A 13,377-nucleotide genomic window follows, 5' to 3' on the forward strand; every position below is an offset into this window, starting at 1 on the left:
AGTGGTGATCACTTCCTTCTTGCCAGGATGCGGAAAGCTGAAGTCCTCTCAGTGCCAGGGGAAGTTTAGGCTCGAGGTGAGGAGAAAGTTCTTCACAGAGGGAGTTGTTGGCCATTGGAATGTGCTGCCCAGGGAGGTGGTGGAGTCACCATCCCAGGAGGTGTTCAAGAGGGGATTGGATGTGGCACTTGGTGCCATGGTTTAGTAGTCCTGAGGTCTTGGGTGACAGGTTGGACTTGATGATCTTTGAGGTCTTTTCCAACCTTGCTGATTGTTTCTATGATGTCTCAGTGACTGGGCTTTATTAGCAGTTCTGGTGTGACCACTCCCTTTGCTTCATTCCCACTGTCCTCAACAACCCAACAACAACAACAACAACAAAGAAAGAGTGCTGTCCTTTTCTTGCCAACATCTGGCACCTTCTATTTATAACAAGATTAACAATTCCTTCACACCTGGACTGCATCCCTCTTTATTGAGATGTCACAACAGATTCACACAGCCTGCAAAGGGGAGAGGCTTGCAGACGTTAATATTGTGACAAGCAGGGCACACAAAAGTAAACGAATCCTAATTGGTGACAATTAAAAATAGCTCAGTGTGAAAGCAGAATATTGCACTGCTGTCACAGCCCTGTCGTGGGTGAGGCTGTGTGAAGGACTCTGCACAACGAGGAGGATGCCTTCACTGCTGCCTAATGTGCTCAGTCATACGCTGATGCTCAATTAATGCTCGCAAGCCCTTTACACCTTAGTGGGCAATGTGCCCTTCTCTTCAAAGTCTTTGCTTCACTGCTCTGGAGCACCTCCCCTATAAGGACAGGCTGAGAGAGTTGGGCTTGTTCAGCCTGGAGAAGAGAAAGCACAAGGGAGACCTTCCAGTACCTGAAGGGGGCTATAGGAGGGCTGGGGAAGGACTTTCGGCAAAGGCATGGAGTGACAGAACAAAGGGTGATGGCTTCAAACTGGAAGATGGATTTAGAAGTAATTTTTCCCCATGTGAGTGGTGAGGCACTGGAACAGGTTGCCCAGAGAGGTTATGGAAGCTCAAACACTGGCAGTGTTGAAAGCCAGGCTGGCTACAGGAGAGCTGGAGAGGGAGTTCTGTCCAGGGCTGAGTGACACAATGAGGGGCAGGGGAATGAAGCTGGAAGAGGGGAGATTGAGACTGCAGATTAGAAAGAAATTCTTTACAGTGAAGGCAGAGAGATGATGGAACAGGTTTCCCAGGGAGGTTGTGGATGTCCTCTCCCTGGAGGTGTTCAAGGTTAGGCTGGATGAGGCCTTGAGCAAGCTGGGCTGGTGGGAGGTGTCCCTGCCCATGGCAGGGGGTTGGACCTGGATGATCTTTAAGGCCCCTTCCAACCCAACCCATGGTGTGATTCTATGATAAACAAATTTAGGCCTATTTTACCAACATTCCACTCTGCCTCCCCGTGTCACTTCCCTCATTTGCATGCAGGAGCTCCCTTTAATTATTATTACTGCTGTCGCTGTTGTTATTAGTAGTAGTGAGCTGTGCGTGCCGGAGCCGCGCTCCCGCAGGAGCTGGGTGGTCCCCGGCCGCCCCCTCTCGCGTGTGGCTCTTCTGTGCGTGGCACACAAAAGCCTGACAAGGCCTCACTCATGTTTCAAAGCTGGCTCTCCTTTCAGAGCTGTTTGTAATTGTCTCCACCATCACAAGTTTAAAAAAGGAAAGTTAATTAAATATGGAGCAAGCCTGAACAACATCTTTTAAACCATCATGTCATTAGACTTGCATCCCTCTGAGAGCTGCTTAAAAGGGTTTGGAGAACAATGACTGTTCAATCAGATATTTATGGGCATAGTTATGTAAACACACTCTTTATTGTCTATGTATATTTAATATAATTATCAGTTTTGTACTCGGACTCTCGGGAGACCCAACAAATCACAGTGTTGCTTTGAAAATGTCAGCAGAAAAGACAATTATGTTGCGAGCAAATATTCATAAATTACATTAAAAGAAAGAGTCCTGTGGAAAATGTTACCCTGTGCTGCACAACTGCTGCTGCACCAGCACAGCCAGCAGTGCCTGGCTCGGATTTAAACTCCTCTTGCTCTGATCTAAACTCCTCTTGCTCGGATTTAAACTCCTCTTCCTCAGATTTAAACTCCTCTTGCTCGGATTTAAACTCCTCTTTCTCGGATCTAAACTCCTCTTCCTCGGATTTAAACTCCTCTTGCTCTGATCTGGACCCCTCTTGCTCTGATCTAAACTCCTCTTCATAGAATCATAGAATCAGTAAGGTTGGAAAAGACCTCAGAGATCGTCAAGTCCAACCTGTCACCCAACACCTCCTGACAACTAAACCATGGCTCCAAGTGCCACATCCAATCCCCTCATGAACACCTCCAGGGATGGTGACTCCACCACCTCCCTAGGCAGCACATTCCAGTGGCCAATCTCTCTTTCTGGGAAGAGCTTTTGCCTCACCTCCAGGCTAAACCTCCCCTGGCACAGCTTGAGACTGTGTCCTCTTGTTCTGGTGCTGCTTGCCTGGGAGAAGAGACCAACCCCCACCTGGCTACAAGCTCCCTTCAGGTAGTTGTAGAGAGCAATAAGATCTCCCCCGAGCCTCATCCCCAAGCACCACATCCAAACCACCTTTAAACACATCCAGGCTTGGTGACTCCACCACCTCCCTGGGCAGCACATTCCAACCCCTGACCACTCTTGCTGGGAAAAAATGTTTCCTAATATCCACTCTAAACCTACTCAGTCACAGCTTGAGGCTGTTCCCTCTTGTTCTATCACTAATTACCTGTGAGAAGAGACCATCACCAAGCTCTCTACAGTGTCCTCTTTCAAGGAGGTGTCTATGAGCTGAGCACGTCTCATGGAGGCACTTTGTTGTAAGTTAACCACAAGAGGTTCCTTTGCCTGCAGAGGACCCATGAGATGTGACACAAATACAGTGTGGTGGCACCTGGGAAGACTTCTACAGGGACAGACCAAAGATTCCCCTGAGCCAGTGGCCTGGCAGCTGCACCAGAGCACCAGCAGATACCTGGGAAAGAGATCTAAGAGGTGCAGGGAGCAGGCTCTAGATGAATTCAAAGCTCTGATTCCTGTTGTTAGAGATACTCTGGGGTCTTTTCAGAGCTTTCTAAATAAGGTTTAATGAAATTAAAGGTAAAAGCTGCTTGGATAACAATGCTTGGGACACACTTTTCTGAGATGATTGCTGAGAATACATAGAATAGAATACATAGAATAAACCAGATTGGAAGAGACCTTCAAGATCATCGCGTCCAACCCATCAACCAATCCAACACCGCCCAAGCAACTAACCCACAGCACCAAGCACCCCATCAAGTCTTCTCCTAAAAACCTCCAGTGATGGCGACTCCACCACCTCCCCAGGCAGCCCATTCCAATGTGCAATCACTCTTTCTGTATAGAACTTTTTTCTAACATCCAGCCTGAATCTCCCCTGGTGCAGCCTGAGACTGTGTCCTTTTGTTCTGGTACTGCTTGCCTGGGAGAAGAGACCAACATCCGTCTGTCTACAACCTCCCTTCAGGTAGTTGTAGAGAGTAATAAGGTCACCCCTGAGTCTCCTCTTCTCCAGGCTAAGCAACCCCAGCTCCCTCAGCCTCTCCTCGTAGGGCTTATGTTCCAAACCCCTCACCAACTTTGTTGCCCTTCTCTGGACTCGTTCCAGCAAGTCAACCTCCTTCCTAAACTGAGGGGCCCAGAACTGGACACAGTACTCGAGGTGCGGCCTAACCAGTGCAGTGTACAGGGGCAGAATGACCTCCCTGCTCCTGCTGGCCACACTGTTCCTGATGCAGGCCAGGATGCCATTGGCCCTCTTAGCTGCCTGGGCACACTGCAGGCTCATGTTCAGTCTACCGTCAACCAGCACCCCCAGGTCCCTCTCAGCCTGACTGCTCTCCAGCCACTCTGACCCCAGCCTGTAGCTCTGCATGGGGTTGCTGTGGCCAATGTGCAGAACCCGGCACTTGGATGTGTTCAATCTTGGATGTGTTAAATCTCATGCCGTATTCTTGCCATAGAATCACAGAATGTCAGGGTTGGAAGGGACCTCAAGGATCAGCCAGTTCCAACCCCCCTGCCATGGTCAAGGACACCTCACACTACAGCAGGTTGCTCACAGCCACATCCAGCCTGGCCTCCAGGGATGAGGCTTCCACCACCTCCCTGGGCAACCTGTGCCAGGCTCTCACCACCCTCATGGGGAACAACTTCTTCCTAACATCCAAGCTGAATGTACCCATTTCTAGTTTTGTTCCATTCCCCCCAGCCCTATCACTCCCTGAGACCCTCCAGAGTCCCTCCCCAGCTTTCTTGTAGCCCCCTTCAGATTCTGAAAGGCCACAGTTAGGTCTTCTGGGAGCCCTCTCTTCTGCAGACTGCACAACCGCAACTCTCTCAGTCTGTCCTCACAGCAGAGCAGCTCCAGCCTTCTGCTCATCCTTGTGGCCCTTCTCTGGACATGTTCCAGATCCTTCCTGGCACAGAACTGGACACAGAGCTCCAGGTGGGGTCTCAGCAGAGCAGAGCAGAGGGGGAGTTCTGCCCACTGGGGAATAGGAGCAGATAAGTGAGGCGGCGTTCAGTAAATTAAATGTGCCACACCGCCTCTAAAGCCATCTCCATGTGCTGGAGTTTGATAAACACCCAGTAAGTGCCTGCAAATCATCTCTGCTGCGAGATATACAATCAGCATATCAACATCTTAATTAGCAGCTAATGACATCTGAGTGGTGAGGTTAACGGTAAGCACACAACTGCAGCTTAGTAAAGTGATATAGGTGGAGATGATTCAGCCTTTATTTTAGGTACAGACCTGCAGGGGTTTGTGGCAAGCAAGTGTCTCTACCAGTAACACCCCAAACCTCACTTGGGCCTTGGAGAAGAGGAGGCTGAGGGGAGACCTCATTGCTCATTCCCTGATAGGAAGCTGGAGCCAGGCGGGGGTTGGTCTCTTCTCCCTAGTCTCAGGTGATAGAATGAGAGGAAATGGCCTGAAATTGGCCAGGGGAAGTCTGAAATTGGCCAGGAGAGGGTTAGGTTGGAGATGAGGACAAATGTCTTTGCTGCAAGAGTGGTCAGGGATTGGCAGAGGCTGCCCAGGGGAGGTGGTGGAGTCCCCATCCCTGGAAGTGTTCAAAAAATGTGTGGCCATGGCATTGGGGCCATGGTTTAATGGCCATGGTGGTGGTGGGTTGCTGGTTGGACTCAGTGGGACATGGTTTAATGGCCACGGTGGTGGTGGGTTGCTGGTTGGACTCAGTGGGACATGGTTTAATGGCCATGGTGGTGGTGGGTTGCTGGTTGGACTCAGTGGGACATGGTTTAATGGCCACGGTGGTGGTGGGTTGCTGGTTGGACTCAGTGGGACATGGTTTAATGGCCATGGTGGTGGTGGGTTGCTGGTTGGACTCAGTGGGACATGGTTTAATGGCCATGGTGGTGGTGGGTTGCTGGTTGGACTGGATGATCTTAGAAGGCTTTTCCAACCAAAACAATTCTATGATTCCAAAATGTTGTAGCTGGTGCACCTGATCCTACATATGGCTGGGAAGATTCCACACCTTGGAGAAAGAGAAGGCAGCATTCTGCTTTTTCAGCAGGACCATGCAGTTCATCTTTGCCAATGTTTTCCTCTGGTGTTCACAGCTAGATTTTAAGTAGGTGCAAGAGGGTTCAAGCTGGTTTGGGATGCTTCTCTCCAGTATTTTCTAAGCTCATGTTCTCAGCAGCATGCTTCAGTGGGATGGTGCAAAGCCAATCTCACTCATGGCTGTTTCTGCTGCAGATACTGTGCTTGCTTGGGCAGTGATCTTAGTGGATGTTCAAAGCAGAGCAAACCAGAACCACTGAGCTGCTGGAGAGGAATCTGCTACAGCAATGGTGCTGCTCAACCAAGTGCCCTGGATTCCCACTGAGCATCACATCAAACCATTGCTATTGTGTGGACCACAGGGAGCAATGTTGAGCACTTGCTTAAGGTCTAAGATGTAAAGTGGTTCTGGGATGATGACAGTTAAGAAACTTGTGGCCATAGAGGCTGCTGTGCTGATGACATGTGACAAGCGAGCTCTGGAGAACTGGATGCCTCGAGTGTAATCATAGACTCACAGAATGCATCAGGTTGGAAGGGAGCCTTGAAAATTGTCCTGTCCAGCCCCCCCTGAAGTCTGCAGGGACATCCCCAAGTAGATCAAGTTGCTTAGGGCCACATCAAGTTTGACCTTCCATGTCTCCAGGGATGCAGCCTCCACCACCTCTCTGGGCAACCTGTTCCAGTGTTCCACCACCCTAAAGAGCTTCTTCCTGATGTGCACCCTAAATCAACCCTGCTCCAGTTTCAATCCATTGCCTCTTGTTCTAGTGCTACAGGCCCTTCTAAATAGTCCCTCCCCAGCTTTCTTGTAGGCCCCCTTCAGATGCTGAAACACAGCTCTAATGTTGCCCCAGAGCCTTCTCTTCTCCAGGCTGAACAGTCCCAACTCTCTAATGATCTCTTTCTTGTTGGATCATTTAGTTCTGATGTTCCTTCTAGATGCTTGGTGTCGCACAACCTTGTTGATGGGATCAATGACACACACATTTAGAGGAGCAGCTTGAAGTTCAGCCACAAAAGGCTGCCATTTGCTGACCCAGCCACTTGGGCAAGATCAGGTCCTGTGCAGACACATGGTATAGCATCATCTAAACAAGGAGACTTGTGTCCTGCTGAAATAACAGGCAGAAGGTAAAGTAGAATAGAATAGAATAGAATAGAACAGAACAGAACAAACCAGGTTGGAAGAGACCTTCAAGATCATTGTGTCCAACCTATCATCCAACACCATCTGATCAACTAAACCATAGCACCAAGCACCCTATCAAGCCTCCTCCTAAACACCTCCAGTGATGGTGACTCCACCAGATCCCTTGGCAGCACATTCCAATGGTAAATCACTCTCTCTATGAAGAATTTTTTCCTAACATCCAGCCTAAACCTCCCCTGGCACAGCTTGAGACTGTGTCCTCTTGTTCTAGTGCTGCTTGCCTGGGAGAAAAGACCAACCCCCACCTGGTTACAACCTCCCTTCAGGGAGATGGAGAGAGCAAGAAGGTCTCCCCTGAGCCTCCTCTTCTCCAGGCTAAGCAACCCCAGCTCCCTCAGCCTCTCCTCACAGGGCTGTGCTCCAGACCCCTCCCCAGCTTTGTTGCCCTTCTCTGGACACCTTCCAGCAACTCAACATCTTTCCTAAACTGAGGGGCCCAGAACTGGACCCAGGACTCAAGGTGTGGCCTAACCAGAAACAAAACTTTGCAGCAACTGAGACAGAGGCTGAGAGCATCTGGAAGCCAAACCCCGTGACAAGGTGTTTTCAATCCAGGGCAATGCCCACCTTTCACGTTTTTCCTTCAGAAGGCAGCAGTTAGATGTTTCCTTTTCCCATCACTGCCAGCCTCTCTTTCCTCTCATTGCTCCCCATGCTCTAATTGTTTAATGATTGACGCAGGACCATTTTGATTTCCTTAATTGCATTTGTGAACCCGCATTTGATTTGGCAGCTAGGTCATCGTTCCTGATGCATTTAAGGTTCATCTTGATCCATTCATCCTTTGACACATTTTATTTCTGAGCACCTCTGTTCTTTGGGCTTAATTCAATGCCATTAATTTTCTGGCATGAAATGAAAGATGATGATTTTGTTTAGGTGATGGCTTCTGATGGGTTATCTGCAAGTCTTTCAATCTTATTCACAGCTTTTCCTAATCAATACCTGCCCTTTTTTTTTCTTTGACTTTCTGCTTTCCTTCTCTCACTGCTGTCTGCCCACATCTCCATTTTCTTTTCTGCCTCCTTTGGAATTTCTTCCTTCTCTTGCACCATATGGAGGATCAGATGGGGGTTTAGAGCTCCTCTCGCAGTGCCTGGTTATTGCAGCACATGTTGCTCTGGTGCTCACAGGCTGTGACACCAGGAGAAGCAGGACTTGCCCATTGCCAGCTTTGACAGCTTCTGCTTTTAGTGTTGTTTGAAGGGGAAGGAGTCTGGATTGACTTTTGACTTCCCATCAGCTGAAGCAAATCAGTCCTTTACCCTCTTTCCAACTGACTTCCAAAGCCTGGGAGCTCCTCTTCTCTCAGGCTCCTCTTCCCTCGCTGGTAACATGTTTGCAGAATCTTTCAACACTTCCTTAATTGCTGAAATTTGCAAAGCAGAGAAACATCCATGCCTAGCTGCCTGCCAGTCCTTCCCTTGCTCAGGCTTTTCCAATCTGCTGCCTTCTTCTGTTTCCCTCCTCAGATTTTTCAGGGGGAATGGAGGAGAAGATTAAAAGGTTATCCAGAGGTTGCATTCAACTGTTTCTTCATTATGTTCCTGGCTCACTTGCTTGTTCAAAGGAGTGCCTGGACATAGTAATGGTGTTGTTATGTTACCCATATGATACACACAGTTTCTCTGGCCTGATTCCTGTCAGGATGAGAAAGCAGGAACCTATTTGGAGACCTTCAGGCCTTTTCTGAGGGACCAGCTCCTAATTATCCTCCTTTTCTGGGTTTCCCTTTCTCGTTTGCTTGCCTTGAGCGTAGAGATGGAGCCCAGCTTTGAAAGCCTGACAAATATCACTCAGCCTGCTCAGCACAGAGCACCACAACTCTTTGCTTTCTTCTCTTGTTTAAACAAGGCTCCCTTCCCTTTTAGATGCTGCTTGATGCTTCTGTAACATTTGATGTTACTGAGCAAGAGCTGTTGTCAAAAATCAAACATACTTGTGCTACTCTGTCGTGCTTGAATTGGATCTCATTAGTCTCAATATGAGATTATCAGTGTCCTGTTATTGCCTGCTTTGCTCTGAGTTAGCCTAAACCTTTGTATCACAGTATCACAGTATAACCAAGGTTGGAAGAGACCCCAAGGATCATCAAGTCCAACCTGTCCCAACAGACCTCACAACTAGACCATGTCCAAGATATGTTTTCTGTCTATGACCTTTGTGGGTTGTGTCATGATTGTTCTAAGTGTAAGTCACGAGCTGGTGGCATCCATTTCTTCTGCAGTAAAGGTCACAGAGAATCAAGCCTCTGTCAAGCATGTGTCAACTAGCTGACTGCTTCTCATGGCTGCTTTGCTTTAGGTTAACCAGCAGAGGTTCCTTTGACTGCAGACACCCTGTGAGATGTGACACAAATACAGTATGGTGACACCTGGGAAGGCTTCTACAAGGACAGACCAAAGATTCCTCTGAGCCTGTGGCCTGGCAGCTGCACCAGAAGATAACTGGGAAAGAAATCCCAGAGCAGGGCAATGGTGTAACAGCTTCTCTGTGACTTCATTTCCTGGGTTCTAGTGACTGCTGTCCCAGGAGCTAGAATCACAGAATTGCTTTGGTTGGAACAGCCTCTAAGGTCATCCAGCCCAACCATCAACCCAACACCACCATGGCCACTAAACCACAGCCCCAAGTGCCATGGCAACACGTTTCTGGAACACCTCCAGGGATGTGGACTCCACCACCTCCCTGGGCAGCCTCTTCCAACCCCTGACCACTCTTGCAGCAAAGACATCTTTCCTAATCTCCAACCTAAACCTGCCCTGGTGCAACTTGAGGCCATTTCCTCTTGTCCTATCACTTGTTACTGGAATAAGAGCCAAACCTCCACCTCACTGCAGCCTCCTTTCAGGGAGCTGTAGAGAGCAATGAGGTCTCCCTTCAGCCTCCTTTTCTCCAGATGAAACAACCGCAGCTCCTTCAGCTGCTCCTCAGAAGACCTGGGAACCACAGAACCTTTTCCATTGGAGGAAGAGACCATGCAGTGAGAATTTAAACCTACTGAAAGTATTTTTTTCAGTTCCCTTTTTGTCAGCCACTAGAATCCACCCCTTCCAACCCCTGCCTCTGAGATTCTGTCCTTCCCAGCTCAAGCCATTCCGTGATGTGATTCCATGTTGGGTTCAATGTGCTGCAGGTGGACTTTGGGAACAACTAACACAGGAGGGCAAGCACGGTGCACCCCCAGGATGCTCCTTGAGGTTCTCCTCCCCCTCTACTCTGCTCTGGTGAGACCACACTTGGAATATTGCATCCATTTCTGGGCTCCCCAGTTCAGGAGGGACAGGGATCTGCTGGAGAGGGTCCAGCAGAGGGCTACAAGGAGTAAGGGACTGGAGCACTGCCTGATGAGGAGAGGCTGAGGGACCTTGGACTTTTTAGACTGCAAAAGAGAAGACTGAGATGGGATTTAATCAATGTCTATCAGTATCTGAGGGCTGGGGGTCAGGAGACAGGCTCTGCTCAGTTGCACCCTGGGATAGGACAAGGAGCAGTGGATGTAAGCTGCAGCACAGGAGGTTCCACCTCAACACAAAGGGGAACTTCTTTACTGTAAGGGTCACAGAGCCCTGGAGCAGGCTGCCCAGAGAGGTTGTGGAGTCTCCTTCTCTGGAGACTTTCAAGGTCCATCTGGATGTGTTCCTGTGTGACCTGTGCTGGTCCTGCTCTGGCAGGGGGGTTGGTCTGGATGATCTCTTTGGGTCCCTTCCAACCTCTGACATCCTGTGATCCTGTGATCCTTCCCTGGGCTGAGATGTTATGTATTTAAACAATTTGAAGTTAATTAAGAGTATTGGCTTGGAACTAAATCCTGAATCTCACACATCTGTGTTCCCTTCCCAGAAAAGAGGCAGTTTGAAGAATGCCTGGAGCTAAACACATTATTTTATACCTTGCTAAAAAGTTGGGGTTTGGGTTGGGTTTTTTTTCCTCTTCTCCTTTAACCTACATTGCTCTATGCCTAGAAACCTCTCCTTTTAAAAGCAGGGTGAATTCTTTTGGGTTTGGGGCTTTTTGTTTTAACTGATGATGGAAATTATGATTTTTGTATGCAGTTTAACTTCACCCTCACATCAGACTGCATAAGTTAAAGGGAGTTTTCTTCATGTACACAGCATCATAACATCGCAAGGCTGGAAAGCCTCTCGTGGGTTTAGCTGCCTGTTGGTGAGGGTTGGCTTCAGATCCAACTCTCCAGCGTCCCAAGCCTGCTCCTGCAGCCTCGTGATAGCTAACTCTAGTTTCAGTGGAATCTTCTCCAGTAGGCAGCTTAGGTTTTGCTTACCCTGCTTTAAAGCTGAGATGTTTTTGTGTCTGCTCTGAAAAGAAAAAAAATAAAAGGCTTTGATCACACCTCTTCATGCCACTTTCACCTAAGCACTTTCAGGTAGTGCCAGCCCCCAATGACTTGTTCAAAGGTCTTCAAGAAAAGGGGGGAAAATTGCAGCATCAGATTTTCAGACATTCAGCTGTCAGCTCTGATTTGTGATTTACACTTGACATCATATTCATTACGGGCCACTTTCTTGTTACTGGAAAAAAACCTGACATGTTTTGCTCCAAAGGAGTAAAAAATGTGGATTGTTGGGGGTTTTTTTGGTATCTTTTCTTTTCTTTCCCTAATTTATAATTGAATCCTAGAATGGGTTGGGTTGAAAGGGATCTGAAAGCTCATCCAGTTCCAACTCCCCTGCCATGGGCAGGGACACCTTCCACTAGCCCAGGTTGCCCAAGGCCTCATCCAGCCTGACCTTGAACACCTCCAGGGAGGGGACATCCACAAACTCCCTGTGCAACCTGTGCCAGTCTCTCACCACCCTCACTGGAAAGAATATATTCATAATCTCCAGTCTCCATCTCCCTTCTTCTAGCTCAAAACCATTGTCCCTCATCCTGTCACTCCCTGTTGACTCTTCTACTCCCAGCAAAGAAAAAAGAAAAAGAAAAGGAGAATGAAAAGGAAAAGGGGAAGGAGAAGGAGAAGGAGAAGGAGAAGGAGAAGGAGAAGGAGAAGGAGAAGGAGAAGGAGAAGGAGAAGGAGAAGGAGAAGGAGAAGGAGAAGGAGAAGGAGAAGGAGAAGGAGAAGGAGAAGGAGAAGGAAAAGGAGAAGGAAAAGGAGAAGGAAAAAGGAAAAGGAAAAGGAAAAGGAAATGGAAAAGGAAAAGGAAAAGGAAAAGGAAAAGGAAAAGGAAAAGGAAAAGGAAAAGGAAAAGAAAGTAAAAAGAAAGGAAAGGAAGAGGAAAATTAAAAGGAGAGGAAGAGGAAGAGGAAGAGGAAGAGGAAGAGGGAAGAGGAAGAGGAAGAGGAAGAGGGAAAGGGAAAGGGAAAGGGAAAGGGAAAGGGAAAGGGAAAGGGAAAGGGAAAGGGAAAGGGAAAGGGAAAGGGAAAGGGAAAGGGAAAGGGAAAGGGAAAGGGAAACCAATCAGAGTACAAATATCAGCAGGGAAGGCTTAATTCAGTCTTCCATATTTCCCCAAGAAGAAAAAGCTATGGCTGTAGGTTTGTGTTTTGTCAGCACCCACACAACAAAGGTAAAGGAAATAGCATTTGCTAGAGGCAGGAGGGGGTTGGATGGGGCAGGGGACTGGAGTTGAAGAGGACATGCAAAGTGTCCCTCCTCTGGACTGGCAGTGCTGAAATTCCTTTCCCATCATGTCCAAGGGTACCTCTGTCTGTGCTGGTAATGGCATGACACTGCTAAGAGCAGACTCACTTTCATCTTTCTCTTTTTGCAGAGGCATCTCTTTGGTATAGCCTCATGCTGGGTCTCACCTATCCTTCAAAAACCAATGTTCACAGCATCTCTGAAGAACAGGAACCATCCAGCAGATCTCTGCTGCTTCCAGCCACCAAATTATGGCTTTAAGACCAAAGTTCTCAGAGATGAGCGGAGGTGAAGTCTTGGATCCTCCTGCACAATGAGACAGTGGTGCTTTGGCCAGCCAGACTGGCACTCCAGCATCACTGGTGCAGGTATCTCCTCACCTCAGCCACTGCTCAGGCTGGGTGGGATTGCAGCATCTCCTGGATGTGGCACTTGGAGCCATGGTTTAGTTGTCAGGTGGTGTTGGGTGGTAGGTTGGACTTGATGATCTCTGTGACCTTTTCCAACTTGGTTGATTCTGTGATCTCCTTACCTCAGCCACTGCTTGGGCTGACTATGAACACAGCCTCAGCTACCCAACAGTGCCTGTGAGCATCCAGGCTGGCCATGGAGGAGCACACATATGAAGATGCTGTTCCAAACCATGAGTCCATGTCATGACCATGAGCCCATGTCATGACCATGTCCCCCCACAGAGAGCTGTCTCCAGCCCTGGAATTTAGCAGCCTGCTGCTACCACCCTTGCAGACTTCAGCTGGCATCCAGGTCCCTGTGGCTGTTCCCTGAAGGGGAGCCTGAATTTCTGGCTGAGTTTGAGTGCCGATCAATTAATAATCCTAATTGCCATGGTCACTTTCCAAGGGGAAACAAGGAAAAAGGCTGACCCCCCAAACAAACCCTGCTAATTTCTTTCAAGCAGTAGTACCTGCTCCATGGGACACAGAG

The sequence above is a fragment of the Dryobates pubescens genome, chromosome 3 (genome assembly GCF_014839835.1).
Source record: "Dryobates pubescens isolate bDryPub1 chromosome 3, bDryPub1.pri, whole genome shotgun sequence".
NCBI classification, from domain to species: domain Eukaryota; kingdom Metazoa; phylum Chordata; class Aves; order Piciformes; family Picidae; genus Dryobates; species Dryobates pubescens.